We start from the raw sequence: 21254 nt of genomic DNA on the forward strand, positions 1-21254 counted from the left end.
TGATGCAGCACTGAAACATGCAATTTACTTACAATTGCAGCACAGTCAGAAAAGTGAAAAAAAAAATATTTGAGAATATGGACATTACTTGCACTGTTTGTGGCTTAACTAACCATTACTGGTACTCTCAAAGTCTCCATGATGTCAGTTATTCCTGAGAGTACTGTCCTTCCTGTTTTCCTCACAGCCTCCCTGTAGCCTATTATTATTATTATTATTATTATTATTATTATTATTATTATTATAGAGCTCTTAATTCAAATAGTAGATGAAACAACTTGATAAGACATAAAAATTTGGATAGTATTAAAGAATGCCTAAAAACAGGCAGGAAAAACAGTATAGGTTCCTAGAGCTGTCTGATCTGAAAGTGTACCTTAATGCTATTGTTTCTTCTGTAATATGAAGGCATTTAAAAATATCCAGGAATGATTAGTAATAACTCGCAGTTTGGGAAGACTCTGTGTATGTATTTATCCTTAGGAGCTGAGATTCCAAGAGCTGGAACGATTAATGGAAAATTGTCAGATTTCCCAGCATCTACATTAAGATTTACTTTCATACCAATATGACATGAAAGCATGAAAGCTACACTCTGACCTTCATTCATGTAATTCAGTTAAAGTACATCAATCATATTTTCTTTTCTTGGTTGAGTGGAGATCATGTTGTTTCATTTTGGGAACAATTTGCCCACGGTGTATTAAGTACCATATTAACCACTATGAAAGTGATATTGTGAAAAAAAAAAAAAAAAAAAAAAAAAAAAAAAAAAGAGGAACAGCAGTGGGAAATGTACTTTGTTAGGAAAAAAAAAAAAAAAAAACTATAAATGATCTTGTCTGTGCTCTGCAAGTTGTTTGTCTTCACACCCAGTCAAAGACAGTATCATGCAATCAGTTTTTACTCAGAATTTTATCTCTCCACTCCAAGAAGAAACAGAGACCAGTTAAAAAAAAAAAAAAGATGGGTGAGATTAAAAGGAAAAATCAGGTGTCAAAGGCAAGACTGAGGAAGATTGAACTGCCTAAATCAGAAAATGGAATCTAAAACCCCCAGTACAGTGGCTGCCTAGGTTTCCTAGGCATTACCATTTTACATTGTGTTCATTCTCAGATGTAAGCGGCCAGAGTCCTAACTAAAGCATACCTCTTTCTGAGATTTAAAAATAAGACAGAGAGATACCTATGCTACTTAAAGGCACTGACTCTTACATGGCATGAACATCTCAAATTTAGACTTACTGTCGTTTTAATCAGAGCCACCACTACCTGGTTATCCATATTAGCCAACTATAGAGAAAAATTCTCTTCTCAGAGGAAGAGAATTCAAGCCCATATTTCTTATCTCGGAGGTGAAGGCTCTATCAACCAGGCAGCAGATAAGAGTGTATGCTCATGTCTGCGTGTGTGTGTGCACAGACACATAAATATTGGGCTTATTATGGCCCTTCCTCCCACCCATATCCTTTCAGGATGAAATTAGAAAACAAAGTAGTTTGCAATTAAATATATTTGACCTTGCAACTATTACTTATTTGCATAATCTCTTCAGTATGATTTCTTGTACTGTTTTATGCTCTTAACAAGTTGTCTACATTTTTAAATTGTATTAACTAAACTATGAGCTTAATGTAATTGTATTTTTTTTCAACAAAAGTATCCCAATAGTATCTCACCTGTATTCATGTAGCAAAAAAATGATAATGTTCTTTTATTATTAATAATTTTGAAATCTTTTTGGAGTAGCAAGGTCAGACTATTGACTTACCGGGTTTTGTGGTTTAATTGATACAAAAATATCTGTATTATACACATTATTTCAAGTAATAAAATTTGGACAGTGTGCTTCTTCAGAGTGCAGGTCTTCTACCAGATGAAGACTTCAGTTTCATTGTCCCTGTAGCCTTGATAACACCTCTATATTTTGTGCAAAACAGTGAGGTTACCCTGTTACCTGTTTTAGAGAGTGATTGTCAATAAAATAAATGTTTAAATAAATTCATCCCAACATCATCATTCTAGTAGGCTATGATGACCTTAGGTTGACTTCTATGTTGAAATGAAGGTAATTGTTTTACTGAATGGTTTATTCCCAGGTGTAATTATATTGTTAATCCATTAAGAAGCACAAAAAATCCCCTCTAGCAATACAAGTCCTTTGCAGAGACTCAGGAAAAAATATATATATATTTATATATATATATATATATATGTATACATATATATAGCTGTTCATCTTCTAGACCAATGTTAAGACAATTAGCACTAAAATTGTAACTCTGGATACCCTGCCATTACAAACTATTCTGTACGGGGTATGGCCACTGCAGTTACTCTTAGTAAGTGTATTGGGTTTATGTGGCAAGGTTTTGGTAGGTGAAACCACAGCAGTGGTCTCCATGAGGAGTCCAGAAACTGCCATGTGTTAGATAAGGGTCAGTTTCATCTGCATCCAAAGGGACCTGTCACTGGAAAGAGCTGAGCCAATAAGCAATGTTGGTTGTGTCTCTATGAGAGAAGATTTAGGAAATTGAAAGAACTGCTGCACAACAGCAGCTGAACAAGTGGAATGAGAACCAGCCACATAGCCCCCCAGGAGGAGGGCAGGAGGTGCTCCAGGAACACAGCAGCAGTTCACCTGGGAGAGGCCCCCGATGGATCAAGCTGTCCCCATGGGTCCCCCATGGAGCAGATCTCCACGCTGCAGCCAGTGGAGGAGCCCCCATTGGAGTAAGTGGATGTGGCCTGGAGGAGGCTGCGGCCCATGGAGAATCCCCGCAGGAGCAGGCCCCAGGCAGGAGCTGCAGCCTGTGGAGAGGAGCCCATGCAGGAGCAGGAGGTCTGGGGGAAGCTGCCGCCCATGGGGGACTCATGCTGGAGCAGTTTGTTCCTGACAAATGGACTTCATGGTACGGAGCCATGTGGGAGCAGTTCTTGAAGAGCTGCTGCCTGTGGGCAGCCCCCACATGGTCAGTTCGGGAATGATGGCATCCTGTGGGAGGGACCCTGCGTGGAGCAGGGCCAGAGAGTGACCATGAAGAAATGGCAGGGATGAAGTGTTAGCAACTGACCACAGCCTACATATCCCATTTTCCTCCACCACTCTGGGGAAGGAGGTAGAAGAGGGTGGATCATATAACATCTGAATTGGATAACCATAGAATCGGATCAAGTTGGAAGGAACCCAAGAGGGTCCCACAAGGATAGGGGGGGAAGGTGGTTTTAGTTTGTTTTTTTTTTGTTTGTTTGTTTGTTTGTTTCTCACTGCTCTAGCATGTTAATAATAGGCAATAAATTATATTAATTTCCCTGTGTTGAGGTTGTTTAGTGGTTTTTTGTTTGTTTGTGTTTGTTGTTTTTTTTTCTTTTTACTTGTGATGATAACTGAGGAGTGTTCTCCCTCCCCTTAACCTTGAGCCCTTTCCATCATATTTTCTCCCACTTTCCCTTTGAAATGGGGAAGAGAGCAGTAACAGTAGAGCTCAGCTGCCCAGACGAGTGAAACCACCACAGCAGGTGGCAAGACTTTCCAGTAGACTATAGAGGAGATAGTCACACCCAATGTTTAAGTCCTCAGCTCAGCACAGATTTCCTTATCATTTTTGTCTGTAAGAATTGCTGCAGTGAGCTTTCCATCTTTGCCTGTCTTTGTTACCTTTCCTAGAATATATACTAAGATTAAGATATTGTCTCAAGCTTTTCTGTGAGAAATGACTGAGGATTGAGTTATACAGGTATTGCTTAACTGTATGAGTTTGGTATGCATTTATCATTTTGGTATGCATTTATTTATTACTTGTTTGGTATGTATTTATCGTATGTTTTCTCAATAAATATTTTATGTGGGAGGTGGAATATTCATTTTGTTGAGACTAGATGCCCCATCGTTGTGTTTTACACTTACAGATGAGACTTGAGATGAGAAAAAAAAAAAAAAAAAAAAGACAAATCATAGACATAAACTCAAAATGAAATAATAAGAATTGTGATAGCTTATTAACAAATTTTAAAAGTCACATGGATTGCACTCTTTTTAGCTGTGTGTATTCTTTCCCTCTTAAGACAATAAAACTAATTTTTTGACATAACTTGGTTATGTCTAAAACTTTTCCCGTTTTTTCCTTCTGTATTTTAAGAGCTTATTTGATTCTAAGAAATGTGTCAGTGCTTATTAAAAACTTTAATGCTGTACCTGGATCCTTCTGATGTGTTTCTCCATCTCCTGCATCTGTAAATTTCACTCAGAAAGTGAAATTTTCTGGTGCACCCCAGAAAAGAGATACCTATTCTAATTATATCCCTGTAGCCTATACTTGTGAGATCTTTCAAATACAATGTCAGACCCAGTTATCAAATTGGCACTAGTCCTTGGGTAGCACAATAACCTACGTTAACAGGCAGGAACTGTCCATAGTTTTATATTATCAACTGTGTTGTCAGATAAAAGGACTGAAACACAGGAATGTTCTTTGTTGATCATTTAATAGAAACACAGGATGGAACTGTTCTTACCTACTTTAACTTTTCATAGTTTTAACTTCTACATTTGTATGGGTCACTATTATTCTGTATAGTCAAAGGATAAAATTAGGCACAAAGCTTAAATCTGACCTGTTTGGCCTGTAATGATATTGTATATTTTAGAAGTTTTGCTTAGGATGAGATGAATAGATCCACATCTGTCTCCCCATTCATGACAAAACACATCTAGATGATCTACAAACTAGGATTTAGTCGTCTACACTTTATCAAATGAATTCAGTCACCAGTAAGGTCTCATGAATGATTTTATTTAATTTGAGATACCAGATAACCTTCTCATCTCAGATAACCTACTTTGAAAGCTGAAATGCTTTAATGAACTCAATGGTTTTTGTCATCTAAAAGTGACAAAGCTCTCAACAAAAGAGTTAACAAGATGAGATACTTCACCTATTCACACTGAAGCACAGACCAGGAAAAACCTGTGTCATGTTTTTTTGTTTGGTTGTTTTTTGTTTGTTTGTTTGTTTGTTTTTGTTTGTTTGTTTTGTTTTGTTTTGTTTTCCCTACAATAAAAAAATGCCTTTTTTTCCCCTCCTTTCCCTCCTATTCCTATAGGATAAATATTACAAACCCATAGCAGCATTCTGAACAACATTTTAAATTAATTTGGTCATAACTGAAATAATAAATAAGAGTAACAAAATCTGAATACACTTTTCAAGACCTTTTTTTGTATCTTGTTAACGTCAATGACCATATAACATTCTTTCTCCAAGCCTGAAGAGTTCATCTAAAGATATATTGGTTGTAAGAGATATTGTATGTTAGAGGACATACTTATTGTCATCTTAAAGTCAGAAGGACATTAGGAGTTGATAAGTATTCATTAAATGGCCATGGGAAAACAATGATGTCTGTTATTCTTGTGAAATAATCTCAATATGTACATTCTTAATGAGATCTTACTTTTTATTGGATCAAGGTCACCAAAATCTGTGATCCACGAAAGCAATACAGAGAATCTCCTACTAATTGTAGATTTGTAGATTAGTGCTGTTACTCATTTATTTACTTGTTAACCAAATGTTACTTAAAGAAAACAAGAAAAAAAAATCCAATGTTATTTATGCAGGTAGAAATTCACCCATTTTAAATTCTCAGCAATGTACTGCTTTGCACCTTAGAGATGATTTCTAAGCTCTTGACAAATATGCTGGGAAGATAAAGGATATTAAAACTGGCCAATGATAAGAGATGAGATGGGACACGGAATCCTCAGTTACACAGATTTAGTGGTTATGGACTTTACAGAAGGGCAGCAGCATTTATTCTAGGAAATTCTGTCTCCAAAAAACAAAAGGCACTTCTACAGAAGATAAACTTTTATTTTGTTCTAACAGAAAAGCTGTGTCACTATAAAACTAGTAACTTTCTCTGTAGAGATGAATATGTTTGCTGACACATGTATCTAGCCATTTCCTTGGTAATACAGGTATGGTGAATGAATCTCACAGTTTTGGTTGTTACTTGTTACTTCACCTTTCTCCCAGGTATTATTAATGTTATTATTGTTTATAGCATATATGCTATAAATTATACACGATATATATATACACACACACTATAATCACACCAACCTTTTCATTAGCGACTGAACAGCAAATATCTCAGGGAAAAAAATGTAAGTGCACTTCATTTAAAAGAAGAAAGCAAGATGAGAAATTAAATGGAGTATCAGGCTCTATCACCATCTTTAAGTCCATTCAAATATTATTGCATTACCTTTTGGCTTTAGTTGGCTCTCTAAGCTTTATTCTCCATAATCATGCCTAGAGTCCTGCAAAGATTCCTTCCTTTGTCTTTTACAGATTTAGACAGAAATTAACCAGCTACCATTAAATATTAAAACACTGTTTCTTTGCTGAAAATAAGTAGTCTGCAATGCTGATGACCTGAACTGTAAAGGAGGGGTTTTCAAATCATCTACATAAAACACCTAACTAAGGTGCAGAAGTTAAGAAAGTGGTTGTTTGGAATTTGAGATCCCTGGAGGTAACTTCTGATAACTTTGTTCTCCGAATTATCTTCTGAAAGAAACTGTTGCTGTGGTTATGGTTATGTAGGGGAGGGAGCAGCTATCATGTCACTCGTAGCTGTTTCATTCTCCATTCACATATATTTGTGTTGTTCATATTCAATACACATCTAAATTTCACAAACACAACATTTAGAGATTTACTTTCTTTCAAATAGAAACTGAGGATACAGAGAAACAGATAATAGCTTCAGGGAGGTCAGGAAATGATCTGTCAGTAAGTATTGGCAAAAAAAGAATAAATGCTGTAACAACTGAAAAGTGGATCGACCTCAGCAAAATGATATTACTAGACTGCTTGACTAGATCTCCGATGACTAAAATAGGAACTTAAATGTGTATCTGGAGTGCAGTCAACTTATTTGAATATATATAAAGTTAGGAGTCTATAGCTGTAAGAATTTTTTCTAGTCTGTTCACCTAATACCTGTAATGAATACTTTGGGAAAAGTATAGAAACAGAAAGTAAATACACTGATATTTCCTAAGAATAATCTCCCATCATCATTAATAGCCATCAGTAGATTTTTTTTTCTGCTAGAAATTTGTCTACTCACTTTTGTAATACTTCACCAATAACTACTGCCTTGATCTACCCTCGAAAGAGTAGCCTTGGTCTACTCTAGAGAAACCAACAAGCAATCCTGCTACAAGTACAGATTCAGCAAAGAGATGTCAAATGGCATAACTTCCCCAGATTCCTCTTGATGTTAAAACATATGATAAAAGGCGTTTTGTTGTTGGTGTTTTTTGTTATTTGTTTATTCGTTAATAACTGATCCTATATAATATATATTATTATTATTTTGCTAGCTTAACTCTTATAGCTAAAAAACACAAGAGTAACTGCCACATTCAGGCCATATTTTCATCTGATTATCTTCCAGCTGACTGTCTTGACAATAAACTAGTTCTCTTGAATTTTCCCAGTTTCTAATTGTAACTAATTTGTCAGGCTTCACCATAGACATTCCCTTTTAACAGAAAAAGGGAAAATATTCCCATCTTTTACTACCCCCCCTCCTTCTTCCTCCCCCTCCCCCCCCCACTCTTGTGTTACAATGGATTCTTCATATTCTTCATTCTCCAGCTGCCTGTAGAGCTAATCCAACCAGCTATATTAAACAGTTATAAAATTATGTAAGATTTTTATTATTTTTTTTAAGTGAGGCAAAATGTTTCCTATGATTGCTGAGTGATAAATGCATATATTTACCTGTTCTCTGAAATTCTTCAGGCAGAGCTGAATAACTCCTGCATTTTCAGATTTACAAGATGCTTGAAGTTACCTGTAGAAACAAGGCTGTAGTTTTTAATTCCTTTGCATGTGCAGTCTTACAGTTGACTCAAATCAACATTTGCAAAGTAAAAATGCCTGAAGCATGATTTGAAGGCAGAAATGCTCTGTAATGCTTGCTTACATTGTTGTTTTAGATAAATGAATTAAATTCTTGTAAATCCACACTAAATGGATTATGCAGTGGATAGTGTGGAAATGTGTGCATTAAACAATATTTTTCCTGGATTCTAACACTCCTATATCACATGATTAATTGTACTGTTTTGCTGTAATTTTAATAACTATGTAGCAGAAATTTTGTTAGAAAATTAGACTAGAAATGAACGCATTTGTACTCTAAACAAGGTAGATATTAAGACATTTGAAGTATGTGTATATATAGGTATACATAGCACTCTCTACTTAGTTTTAATTAAGCACTATATAATTAGAAAATGCTATCCCGCAAACACTATACAAACTACACATAATAAGAATTTATTCAAATGCTACTGCTACACCTTTGATAAAATTTTATTGGAAAACTGCACATAAAACTTCCATTTCTTGGAATGTAATTTCAAGAAACAGCCTATAGTGATTTATTTTTTTAAAATGTTAAATTAGAAATTACCTTGTAAAATGTAACTGCTACTTAATATGTAATAATATTTCATTTAAAACTTCCTATGATATGTTGTAGTGGTATTTAAATAAAAAGGAAAAGTTATTAAAACATTTTTTTTCAGTGTTTTACAATTTAAAAATAAATTGTCTTCTGATTAAACATGAAATATTTTGGCAGAATATTGAAAAGGGAAAGCTAATGGAGTACAGCTGTTCAAAGTTATCTAAGAGAGAAGTCAAAAAGTGTCTTGCCTCTACATTTTTAGTGAGTCTTTTACAGAACAGCATTGTCAATCTACAATTTGAAATGAAGGTGATTGGATATTGCTAGTTCCACTCATCAGATTTATTCGTTTTCAATAATGTTACTTGTCTTACACTTCCATTAATGTAATACTACATAGAATAATTGTTTAAAACACACAGAATAAAATAAAATTATAAAATAAACATGTTCTCTAAAAATAAATATAGAATAATAGCCCTGAAAATATATACATCATTAACTGTACACTTGTTAAATGATAGGCATGGTATACTGTCCTGACTTCTTCCTGTAATCTTGACAAAGCTACTGAACTTTCCTGATTCAATTTTCTAAGAGCAGACAGTGGTCTGGTTGCAAATGAAAGCAGTGCCTTCTCACTAAGAGACTCTCCTCTGAAAGAGAGCAAAGAGTTAAGGATGTATGTAAAACAGACTATGGTATGCATAGTTTTCAATGACAGTGGCGGTAAATAACATTGCTTTCAGTTCACAAAAGTGTATTCTGACTTGGAAGTCAGAATGAGAAGTTTGCTGATATAAATAGCAACATATTTCCTAAACCATTGTCCATGTTCAGAGTACATAGAGACAATGTGAGGGTAATCACATTTAGAGCTCAGTTTTAGTAAAATTACTCTAGGTTTTCCTTGTTTTCATTCTAAATGTAGAATTTGCCTAATATAACACTTTTCAGCAAAGATAAGTTTATAACTTTATAATCTTCCCTGAGTAATTAATAACGTAGACCTGGAGTATGAGAAGGGTGAGAGAGAGACAGAAAAGCTCTGGTAAGAGAATGTCAAGGGCCATAGATAGAGATATTATTCTGATGCACAAAATGACAGTTCTTTTATTCATTTCTGTTGTCCATTTGTCTCTGAACTTGTGTTTGTGCAAAAGAGCACTAGAATATAGTTTCCAATAATTACAGATTAAATACATTACTGTAATAACAACCCTACAGGGAAAGGTACAAAGGCTGGAGTAAGCTTAATGTGAATCAGTAGCCAGTCAGCAAGAAGGATTCGCATACTTCTTATTTGGAAGTAATTTGCAGTTTCTTATATGGTCTGTAGAAACTGTGGGTGGCTGGCAAATATCAGGAAATTCTCTCAGATTGAACTACTCACCAGTTTTCTGAGAAACCAAAAGAATATAAGCATTGCAAAGAGTTTCATAGTAATTCATCTACTCTTTTCAAAACTAATTAAATAGAGAAACTTACTACCTCATAAAATCAGCTGTATTATATTTATTAATTTATTATAGCAAATATTCAAATCACTTGTCAAAAAGCAACAAATGATAAGAAATAATTTAATGATCTATGTACAAAATCTGAAATGCACATTATAGGAGCACTACCAAGTTTGACAAAATGCCATGGCATAATTATTCACTAATTAGCTAGTGTAGTCAAACATGTAGGATTTACTGCTACTTACATGACTTTTCATTGTAGAACTCAGAAAAGGAAATGATAATGACTGTGCTATAACGAAAATTCTTCCTAGTTTTGGTTCATCTGTTTAGGTGTTTTCAAAATGACATTGTACTCTGGAGCACCTCTTGTTTAACATCATCTTTTCATTTTGAAGTCTCTCCAGGATATAAAACACAAAATGAAAAAGATGCTAAATTGAATAAATATATGTTGCAGCTGTGTGTTACTATGTGTGAGGCCAAGATCCTAATGCCAAACCATTATTGCAAATCACTTTGATTTGTAATTACTATGAACTGTTAAGTTTTCATATTCAGAGTCTTTGGAAATAAATCACCTCATCATTCATCATTAGTATCAAACATGTGATATGGAAAAGTAATTTTACCTGGAGATGTTGTAACCTCAATAGATTACTCTGAATTCTCATAGAACTCTTGATATTTGTAACCAAAGATTATAAAATATTATTCCCTGTTCTTTAATGAAGAAGATGTTTATATAAAAATCTGGTAAAAACAAAACTTTTCTGAAGGTTTTTTTTTGAACTCTGAAAGAAGTGATCTAATGAGCTGTATTTTTCAACTTGCAGAACAATGCCTCAATTTCAACTCAGCTGATTGATAGGGGTCAATCTAAGGGTGAAAGGATGGCATTTTGGAAGGTGTATGTGTTCCCAAACTAAGATAGCACACAAATATGTTTAGAAAATAATACATTCAAATTCAATTGTTACTTTCTGATGGAGATCTGCAAAGCATTTTACCAACAAGCAGGCTTCAGATTTCTTCTAGCATGGCAGAAAGGACCATTTCACTACTCCTTTGTACCTTTGCTTTCTACAGCTCACATCATTAACAACATAAGATAAGTGAGAGAAAATCTATCCAAAGAAACAAGGTAATGTTAAAAAGCTACAGGTGTGTGAGTTGAATTTTTTTTTTTATTTTTTTAATGGTAACATCCTGCCCTTAGAGAAAGGGTTAAGATATCCTTAATATCCCTAGCTCAACAATACCTCTTCTTTTCACATCTTCTGAACAGTAGCATGTCCAACCAAACTTCAACATGTTAAGGGAACAAGAAGCAATATTTTTAGTGTAAACCTTGTAACAAATACAGTTATTAATTTTTTATTTAAAGCCTTAAATATGCATTTCTGAGAAATACTGGCATTTCTGAAAGAAGAAATTTGGCAAGTTGTTTCAAGAGCTATTGATTAAAAAGTACTGTTCAAGCAAACTGTTGCTTATGTTTCTATTTCTCTTGCTGTTGTTTTGGAAGCACACATGGTGGAGAGAGTAAAAAAGCCACAGAATTATTTCCCTATTTTAATATTTAAAATAATAAAATAAAATAAAATAAAATAAAATAAAATAAAATAAAATAAAATAAAATAAAATAAAATAAAATAAAATAAAATAAAATAAAGAGTAGAGATTGAACCATCCTTATTTCTCTATTTCAAGTTTAGGAGAAAAAATATCTGTCTTAGTACATCACTTTGTAAAAGTAAGTTTTATAGCCATATTTTTTCTGATTTTCTGATGTCTGGATCTTCAAAAGAACATTTTAACTTTTTAATATGTATGCATTTAATAATAACTTTTAATAGTTAAAGTAGTTAAATATGAATATAATTTATATATATATTATATATATATAAACCTTAATAACTTTTTAATAGTATGCATTGCATGCATACATGAAATGTATACTGTCTGTCTCACTCTCTCCACTTCTCAAAACTTATATCCTTACGAAAAGATAGCTCAGATTCAGAGCACACTTCATATACTACCTGGACCCCATAATACAGATGACACACACCTAGACAATGATGAAACCTTGTCCTCACCATGGCACAGATATATGGAAATTAAATGGAAGTGAAGAGATTAAATGGAGACTAAATGGAAGTAAAGAAGAACATGGAAACATTTGTACGTACTACTCTGATTTTTCCATGATGGAAGCAACCTCTTTATTCCTGAACTGACTGTCGTACAGACATATACTGAACTCAGGCCAGGCATTATTCATTCAGCAACAATGAAAATAGGTCAAGGAGAAGACTTAGAGAATCCATCCAGAAGAAATTTCATCATGCCCACCTCTGTTGCTCAGTGATCCAGAGGCCTGAGGTCAGTGACCAATTTAATATACAGAGGGATGAATTGTAAGTGGTGCTTGGGTGTTCATATACTTTGAAATCTTCCTCTGAAAGTTTATCAGGTGTAAAGGGGGATTTCAGTTAGAAGAAACACAATAAACTCCTGTAAGCAGCTTACAAACATTTTGGTGCCGAGGATTGTCTTCAGATAGTGTACATCTTTTTGTGAGTCTTCTGTCAAATGTTTGGATGACATAGCCTTGTTCTCAGAGTACTGTGTTGGGTCTGTCTGAGCTGGAGTCACCTTTTCCCTGCAGCAGCCCGCACAGTGCTGTACTGTGCACTCGTAGCTGGAACAGCACTGATATCAATCCAATGTTGTGTCTATTGCTGCGTAGTGCTGGCACAGCATCAGGACTCCCTCCAAGCCCCCAAGAGCCAGCAGGCTGGGGGTGGGCAAGTGATGGGGAGGGGACATTGCCAGGGCAGCTGACCTAAACCAACCAAAGGGATATTCCATAACAGCTGATGTCACACTCAGCAATAAAAGGGGGGGCTCTCGTGGGGGAGGGGGCTGTTCCTCCTGAACAACCACTACACGTTTGAGGCCCTGCTTCCCAGGACGTGGCCGAACACCACTCGCTGATGGGAAGTAGAGAATAATTTTTTCTCTCTCTGTGCTTCCGCGCGGACTGATTGTTTCTTTTGTTTCTGTTTTTCCTCCCCATTCCCTTTTCCTTTAATTAAACCTTTCTCATCTCAAACCTCGAGTTCTCTGTGTTGTATTTTCTCCCCCTTCCTCTTTGAGGAGAGGGGGAGTGAGAGAGCGGTTGTGGTGGAGCTCGGCTGCCCACCTGAGTAAAACCACCACAAGTACTCAGAGGTACTATAATAATATAGTACCTTTCTCTTCCAGAGTGTTTTCACCAGCATATTTTAGAGTTCTATGTAGAAAAAGAGCTACTGTTACATAGAAATCACTCAGACTGAAGAATGAAGTCAGTCTTGGTGCATTTCTTTTTCCCTTCCCTTCCCTTCCCTTCCCTTCCCTTCCCTTCCCTTCCCTTCCCTTCCCTTCCCTTCCCTTCCCTTCCCTTCCCTTCCCTTCCCTTCCCTTCCCTTCCCTTCCCTTCCCTTCCCTTCCCTTCCCTTCCCTTCCCTTCCCTTCCCTTCCCTGAATATGAGCCATCAGTGTGCTCAGGTGGCCAAGAAGGCCAACAGCATCCTGGCTTGTATAAGAAGCAGTGTGGCCAGCAGGTCTAGGGAAGTGATTGTCCCCCTGTACTCAGCTCTGGTGAGGCCGCACCTCGAGTACTGTGTTCAGTTTTGGGCCCCTCACTACAAGGACATCGAGGTGCTTGAGCGAGTCCAGAGAAGGGCGACGAAGCTGGTGAGGGGTCTGGAGAACAAGTCTTACAAGGAGCAGCTGAGGGAGCTGAGATTGTTCATCCTGGAGAAGAGGAGGCTCAGGGGTGACCTTATCGCTCTTTATAAGTACATTAAAGGAGGCTGTAGCAAGATGAGGGTTGGTCTGTTCTCCCACGTGCCTCGTGACAGGATGAGGGGGAATGGGCTTAAGTTGCACCAGGGGTGTTTTAGGTTGGATATTAGGAAGAACTTTACTGAGAGGGTTGTTACGCATTGGAACAGGCTGCCCAGGGAAGTGGTGGAGTCACCATCCCTGGAGGTCTTTAAAAGACGTTTAGATGTTGAACTTAGCGATATGGTTTAGTGGAGGACTTGTTAGTGTTAGGTCAGAGGTTGAACTCGATGATCTTGAGGTCTCTTCCAACCTAGACAATTCTGTGATTCTTAGATGAGCCGGCCACATATACTCTATTGACTTTCAAAGAAATTAGGATTGGAAACTGATCTTCAAGCTGTAGTTATCTACAGTTTAATAATTTAGACTAAGATTGAGACCTATGATGTCTGAATTGAAAATATAAAAACAATGAAGAAGCAAAGCTACCTCCATAGATTTAGAATGGGAAAATTAAATCATCCAAAAAAGAAATCACTAGAAGGGCAGCTGGTAGTTTATTTTGTAGAAATGTTTTCTCTCCCCATAGAGGAAATTAGGATGATTGAACAGACTGCAATTCTATCTTTCATGTGTTATGTAACACCTGAAATGTTTTACCTGGGCAAAGTCCCATTTTCAGTATCTCCTCATGATTTTGAAGTGTCTCCTTTAATACTGTCTAAAAATGTCCACTATAAACATCACTCTGTTGCTTCATACTGAAGCCTTAGAAGTCAATATTCCACAGCACTGGACATGAATACATTCCACTTTAATTATAAAACTGTTTTTTGAAAGGACACTTTTTATTATGGCAAAACCAAGTGAGTCAGTATGAAATTGTTTTGAATTCTCTAAACATTGTGTGTACTTAATACTTTTAAAATAATCTTTTTTAATATCTTTGAAGGAAACTGTGAAAATAGATTTCCTACTGTAGAGTTGGTCACCATCCTCAGCTTTCTCACCTCTGCAGAATGTAAAGGACAGTTCTGCTATTTAATGTGTTTGCATTTTCCACAGCAGGAAAATACATTTTCCTATTTATAAACTCAAGCAGTTCTACAATAGCTACCATAACCTGCCTACACTGGTGAAAGCTTATTTCTTTGTGCTCTCCATGGTGTGGCTTATGCCTTGATGCACATGGAAGGAGATTGTAAATAACATTTTAACAACCACAGCCCAGTTCATACTGAACAAACATAACATATGACTAGCCCTTTAAAATAAAAATAAAAAAAATTCTGCCAATCAATACATAAGAAATGTAAGTCATGTCTGAAATACCTCTGACAAATATACCATCTGCCATATACGGCAACAGGAACCATTATTAGAGAATAGGTGAGGTAAAAGAGATGGTATTACAGGACATACTTTAGTCATATTATTGCTTGTGTCATGCTAGTTTTACTAACTATAAACAATTTGCTTTGTTCTTCTATTCATGTCTATGCTGCCTGCCTCCACCAGTAATAAAAAGCAAAACATTAATATTGACCATATAAGAGCTGACCTCAAGGCACACAAGAAGTAAGTTGTGGCTTTCACTTAACACTGCTGTGAACACATATAATTTATTATACTACATATGTTGCATATCACGAGTCACAGGTAAATCTAGAAAAGAGAGTAAGCAAGATGTATATTTGAAGATGGGTCTAAGCAACCACCTCTGCTGCTTAGCATTTCAAATATAGAGGGGTAAAAAAAGATTTGTTTTGTGATGCTTGAGTGCCAATGCCACTACTGAGGACAGATTTAGTTATAACTATCATTTAAAACTTTTACATTAAAGAAATAGAAGAAAACTACAACTTAAATTCATATTCTTTATAACAATTCTCCACGGACTTCAGAAATGGCAGTGTCTAAAAGAAATTATGTTTGATATTCAGAAGCTTAGGTAAGGAATGGAAGCTTAACTTGCGTACTGACCTTGAGCTTGGCCCATTCTCCAGGCCTCACTGTTGCTTCATTGCTGGCTTTTTGTAGGAATAATGCACATTAACTAATTTCTGCTTATACCCTTAAAGTCAACAAACAAAGTATTAGTGTAAATGATGTTTAGAAAAGCAGATATGAATATGTTCTAGTCATTTTTATCTCCCTTGAACTAAATAAATAAAAGCTAGGACAGCCCACCCTAGTACTAAGTACTGAGAAGGAATCTTAAAATACATCTAACCTGGGAACAATATAAATTATGTCCAAAAAGGAAGTTGCAAAAAACTCAAAAGAAAAATGAAATAAAATCATAGTTATTATGTAAGCTTTGCTATCCCAGAAAGAACTGGATCTTTATAATTTATTTTATTTTATTTTATTTTATTTTATTTTATTTTATTTTTTATATCAAAGCATTCCAATCTCAACTTACTTTTAATAGATGGTTTTAGTGACTGTATTTGGGATGGTAGAAATCTCAGAGAACATAACTGCACGAATGCTGTAGCTCATGAAGAAACAGACTCAGTGTTGTGTATCATGACAGACTGAAATGGAATTCCAGCCGTGTGAAGGTAAATTTTCCAGCTGTGCTAGCACAGATTGGAATAACTCACTCATGACTGCTGCAGAAGAAAGTGTCAGTCTATATCTCAAACTGTAGCTATCAACCACTTTGTACCGTTGCCTGCAGCAGACAGGGAGAGATTCTAGAGTAACAAGGTGAGATTAATATATTTCTGGGACAAAACTTACCATTTGGTATTTTTTTATCTTTATTTTTTATTTCAAGAGCTTTTGCCTGATTTTATGAACATTTAGATTTTATTTTTTCAATGAACATAGTAATTCATGTATGTTACTCATTGCTATGATATTATTTTTTCCTTTTAGATGATTTATTTAATTATTTATTTATTGGTGACTGTTAATAGGGAAGATTGTGCTATTACCATGGCCAATTAATTAAGGTATTGAAGCTCATACAAAAGTTCATGATGAGAACAAAACTACTGCAATAATATGGGAGGATGCCACAGAGTGACTCAGGAAGGACCTGAGATTTCAAAATGTGCCTCTATAAAAAGTCAGTTATTTAAATAACAATAATAATAATGGTAATAATAATAATGCATTATGGTTTTACTTTGTAAAACAAAAGGTGAATTTTGTGGAAGATAACTTGAAAAAGAAAAACAAACACACTGATATCTATTAAGCACATTTTTTTCTTATTCATCAGTTCAGAAGTTATACAGAGTCTCTCAGCTCATATTTCTGTGATTAAAATTCATCAGACATTCAGCTACTTGGCTTATGATTACAGAAAATGAGATTTCTGGGTGGCTTTCCCATCTAATGTGAGCTTAGAGCAGTTTGGAATCCAAGATCAGACAAATATAAGTCTTTGAACAGGGACACAGAAAAAGTTCTAAAATATCAACAGAAGATAGATATTGCCATCAATAAGCTCAGATAATGCTTCTCCCTTTCCTTTCTTTATTCCTCATTTCCTCATTTACTCCTCATTTCACAGAATCACAGAATCACAGAATTTCCTTTATTTCCTTCCTCTATTCCTCACTTTAACATACCTCATGGTATGTTAAAATACACAGAATACAAGGTATTACCTTCTGAAATAAAATTGAGCGCAAATATAAACAAAAGAACTGAAGAAAGAAAATATAAATAATGGCAAATATCTAAAGGTTCCAAACCAAATGTAAGTAGGAACTGTATTAGTGTACATAGCCTATTATTTTCTCAAGAGTATTAACACAGAAATGTTCTTCTGAAGGAGCATTTCTCTGTTTCCTCAAATCTGTCATTACAAACTCATTCCTGATTAGACTTTCTAAGCTCAAAATCTCCTGGCATATTTTAGGTTTCATGTCACCTCAGAAATGACCAATTTTAATTGGTGTCTGGTTACCCATCACTTATTTCAGCTGTATGTCATTTAAAAAAAAAATAATGATAATAATAAAAAAATGATTCTGTTGTATTCGGTATTATATCTGCTTACTAAACATATTTTGTATTTTATATGATAATTTTGTAGTTTCTATATCCATACAAATGCAAATATATCAGGAAAATATCTACAATTATTGACTACACACTTACTTGTTTGTATATTTATACCTATGAATCACATATTTATCAAATGTGAAGGCAAATGAAAATCTTCCTCTCCTCTTATGCAAGAAATAGAAGAATCTCAGGTGGGATAGACCCTCTGAGTTTCACAGCTACTGCCAATTCTCTCCTTACTATATGCACACATGGGTGTTTTATGTAATTTATCTTACAGTTACTCAATGAAAAATTACAGTACCTCAGTGGTTGGTACCATTCAGTTCATCTAAAATTGAAGGAACCTGTTCAGGTGATATTGTTCCTTCTGTGCTCTTGTCCTTTTTCCAGAACACATTTTGCATACCACTAGCTCCAAAATTTCTGACTTTCTTCTGGTCTCATAGCTACTTTCTGTCATTTAAACACCATCAGAAAAACAGAGAAGCCACTCAAAAATGTCACTCATTTCTGATACAATCAATCTTTTCAGGCATCTAGAAGAGGCCGCTAGAATTAGTGAACACAAACCTCTAAAAAGCTGGGATCCAAACCTATCTTTGCAATAGCACATAAAGTCATCGGAATGTGTGTTTAAACAACATTTATTTCAGTGAAAATCTTCATTAGCTGTTTGGCAAATTCACTCTACTTCTCCCAGCTGCAGGACTGGAGAGAAAATGAATTCTAATTGGACTTTGAGGTAGCAAATTTGACACTCTACAGAAAAAGAACTATCTGAAAAATTTGCAGCTGGGGTTTAAGTTTGTTTTGGTTTGCTTAATTTTGATGCTTCTTTCACCACAGATGTCAAAATTTTGTGAAGCTCTGAAACACATGAAAATGATTTATTCCAGACCCAACCAGCTTTTCACCAGCTGTAGAAAAGTCAAAATGGGTGGAAGAGGAGATACTCATTTTAGTACTTCTCTATCTATATAAATTTGACTCAAGCATCTATGAAAGATATTAGGCTCCATTCACGGACTATTTATAAAATGCAGAAGGAAAATTAAACAAAACTGCCAGAAGGAAGGTGCAAGCCTACAGAACTCAAAGCAATAATTTAAGAGTGAGTTACAGCATCTGGTGACAGCAAGTGTGGATAACTAAGTTGCATTTCACTCCTTTGTACAGCCACTTATCATGCAACAGGAAAAAAAAAAAAAAGTATAAAGATGGAAGCAATTCTCAAAAGACTCACCACACCAATGAGTTGATGTAATTGCTGTGCAGCCAGGTCAAAGTAGTTCTACATAAAACATGTAGAATTTATACAATAACAAAAATAATTAAAAAATGATAATCTATTTATAGAATTCCTAGATGTCATGGATTTCCAGAGCTAGAGCACATTTTTTTTCTATACAACTGGTGATTTGTGGACTCAGATGAGGGTGGAAAGGCCTTGCAGAGAGATTCTGGACAGATTGGAGAGCTGGGTGAACTGCATGAAGTTTAACAAAAGCAAGTGCCAGATCCTGCACCTGGGACGGGGCAATTCTGGCTTTACGTACAGACTGGGCAACAAGATGCTGGAGAGCAGCCCTCTAGAGAGGGATCTGGGGGTTGTGGTTGACAGCAAGTTGAATATGAGCCAGCAGTTTGCCCTGGCAGCCAGAAGGGCCAACTGTATCCTGGGGTGCATCAAGCACAGCATCATTAGTCAGTCGAGGGAGGTGATTGTCCCACTCTACTCTGCACTGGTCCGGCCTCACCTCAAGTACTGTGTACAGTTCTGGGCACCACAGTGCAAGAAGGACATTAAACTGTTGGAGTGTGTCCAGAGGAGGGCAACAAAGATGGTGAAGGGCTTAGAGGGGAAGATGTATGAGGGGCAGCTGAGGTCACTGGGCCTGTTCAGCCTGGAGAAGAGGAGAGTGAGGGGTGACCTCATCATAGTCTACAACTTCCTCGCGAGGGGGAGTGGAGAGGCAGGTGACCTATTCTCTGTAAACACCAGTGATAGGACCCGCAGGAATGGTGTTAAGCTGAGGCAGGGGAGGTTTAGGCTGGACATCAGGAAGAGGTTCTTCACTGAGAGGGTGGTTGCACATTGGAACAGGCTCCCCAAGAACATAGTCACTGCACCAAGCCTGTCTGAATTTAAAAAGTGATTGGACTGTGCACTTAGTTACATGGTCTAAACTTTTGGGTAGACCTGTGTGGTGCCAGGAGTTGGACTTGATAATCCTTATGGGTCCCTTCCAACTCAGGATATTCTATGATTCTATGATAGCTGTTGTCCTCATCTATGTTTTTTCAAGTTTCATCATAACCCTCTTGAAATAGGAATGATGAGACCTGTGTGGAACACTAAGTACATGTGTGCTATAATTTGGGCGTTATAATTAGTAATGCAATAGTATAATATTTCCTGCTTTTTTTCTTCTCTACCTTCCCCTCCCCCCCCCAAAAAAAAAAAAAAAAGAAAATATATATATTGATTGAACTGTTTGAATGTATTTCAGACAATTCCCATAATGATGCCAGAATTACTTGTATAGAAATAACATTTGGAGAATAACAACAAATATACATAATAATCTGGAAATAATTACTATTTACTATTACTATTTAATTTGGGTCTCCCCAATTGAAGATACTTACATATTGGAGTGAAATGGGCCACCAAGGTGATCATGGAGTTGAGGTAGTTAACAGGTTTTATTAATCCTTAAGAAGAGAAGATGAAAGGAGATCTGATTAATTTCTACATGTATCTGGTATGAGAATATTGAGAAGATTGAGACTTTCAAGATTTCTTCTTGAAAGTTCATGGTGACATGAAAAGAAACAATAGACACAAACTCTAACAGAGGAAATTCCAGGCAACTGTTAGGAAAAACTTTGGAAAAGGTTGCACAGAGAAGTTGTGAAATCTCCATCATTGATGATATATTCAAAACATGACCGGACACAGCCCTGGGAAAACTCATCTAATTAGCCTGGCTCTGAGCAGGGGATTGCACTAAGTGACTGTCAGCCCTTCCACCTGAATTATATTATGAATCTATGATTCAGGTAAGAGTAATACTGTGTTAAGCCATTCTGCAGTTCTGGAAGAATGTTCACAACTTCATGTATTCATTTGTCCAAGGTATGGATTTCAATGAAATTGATAGGATCACCTTTTTAACAATGTCCAAAATCAAATTATCAGTTCATTATCTCTGCTAAAGAGAAAGCAAAGGGAGAGGTAGCTTACATATAATTAGTTGATTACAGATATTGTTCAATATGTGAAAATTATTTATTTCTGTTATGATCTTCCTAATATTAAATAAACTGTACAGGGGGCAGTATGCACTTCAACGCGTCCACAGGGGAAAAAAAAAATTTACAAGTCTAGCTTCCAATTTACTAATATGTATTATATGACAGTTAT

Source organism: Netta rufina, assembly GCF_964035555.1.
Source record: "Netta rufina genome assembly, chromosome: 2".
Lineage (NCBI taxonomy): Eukaryota > Metazoa > Chordata > Aves > Anseriformes > Anatidae > Netta > Netta rufina.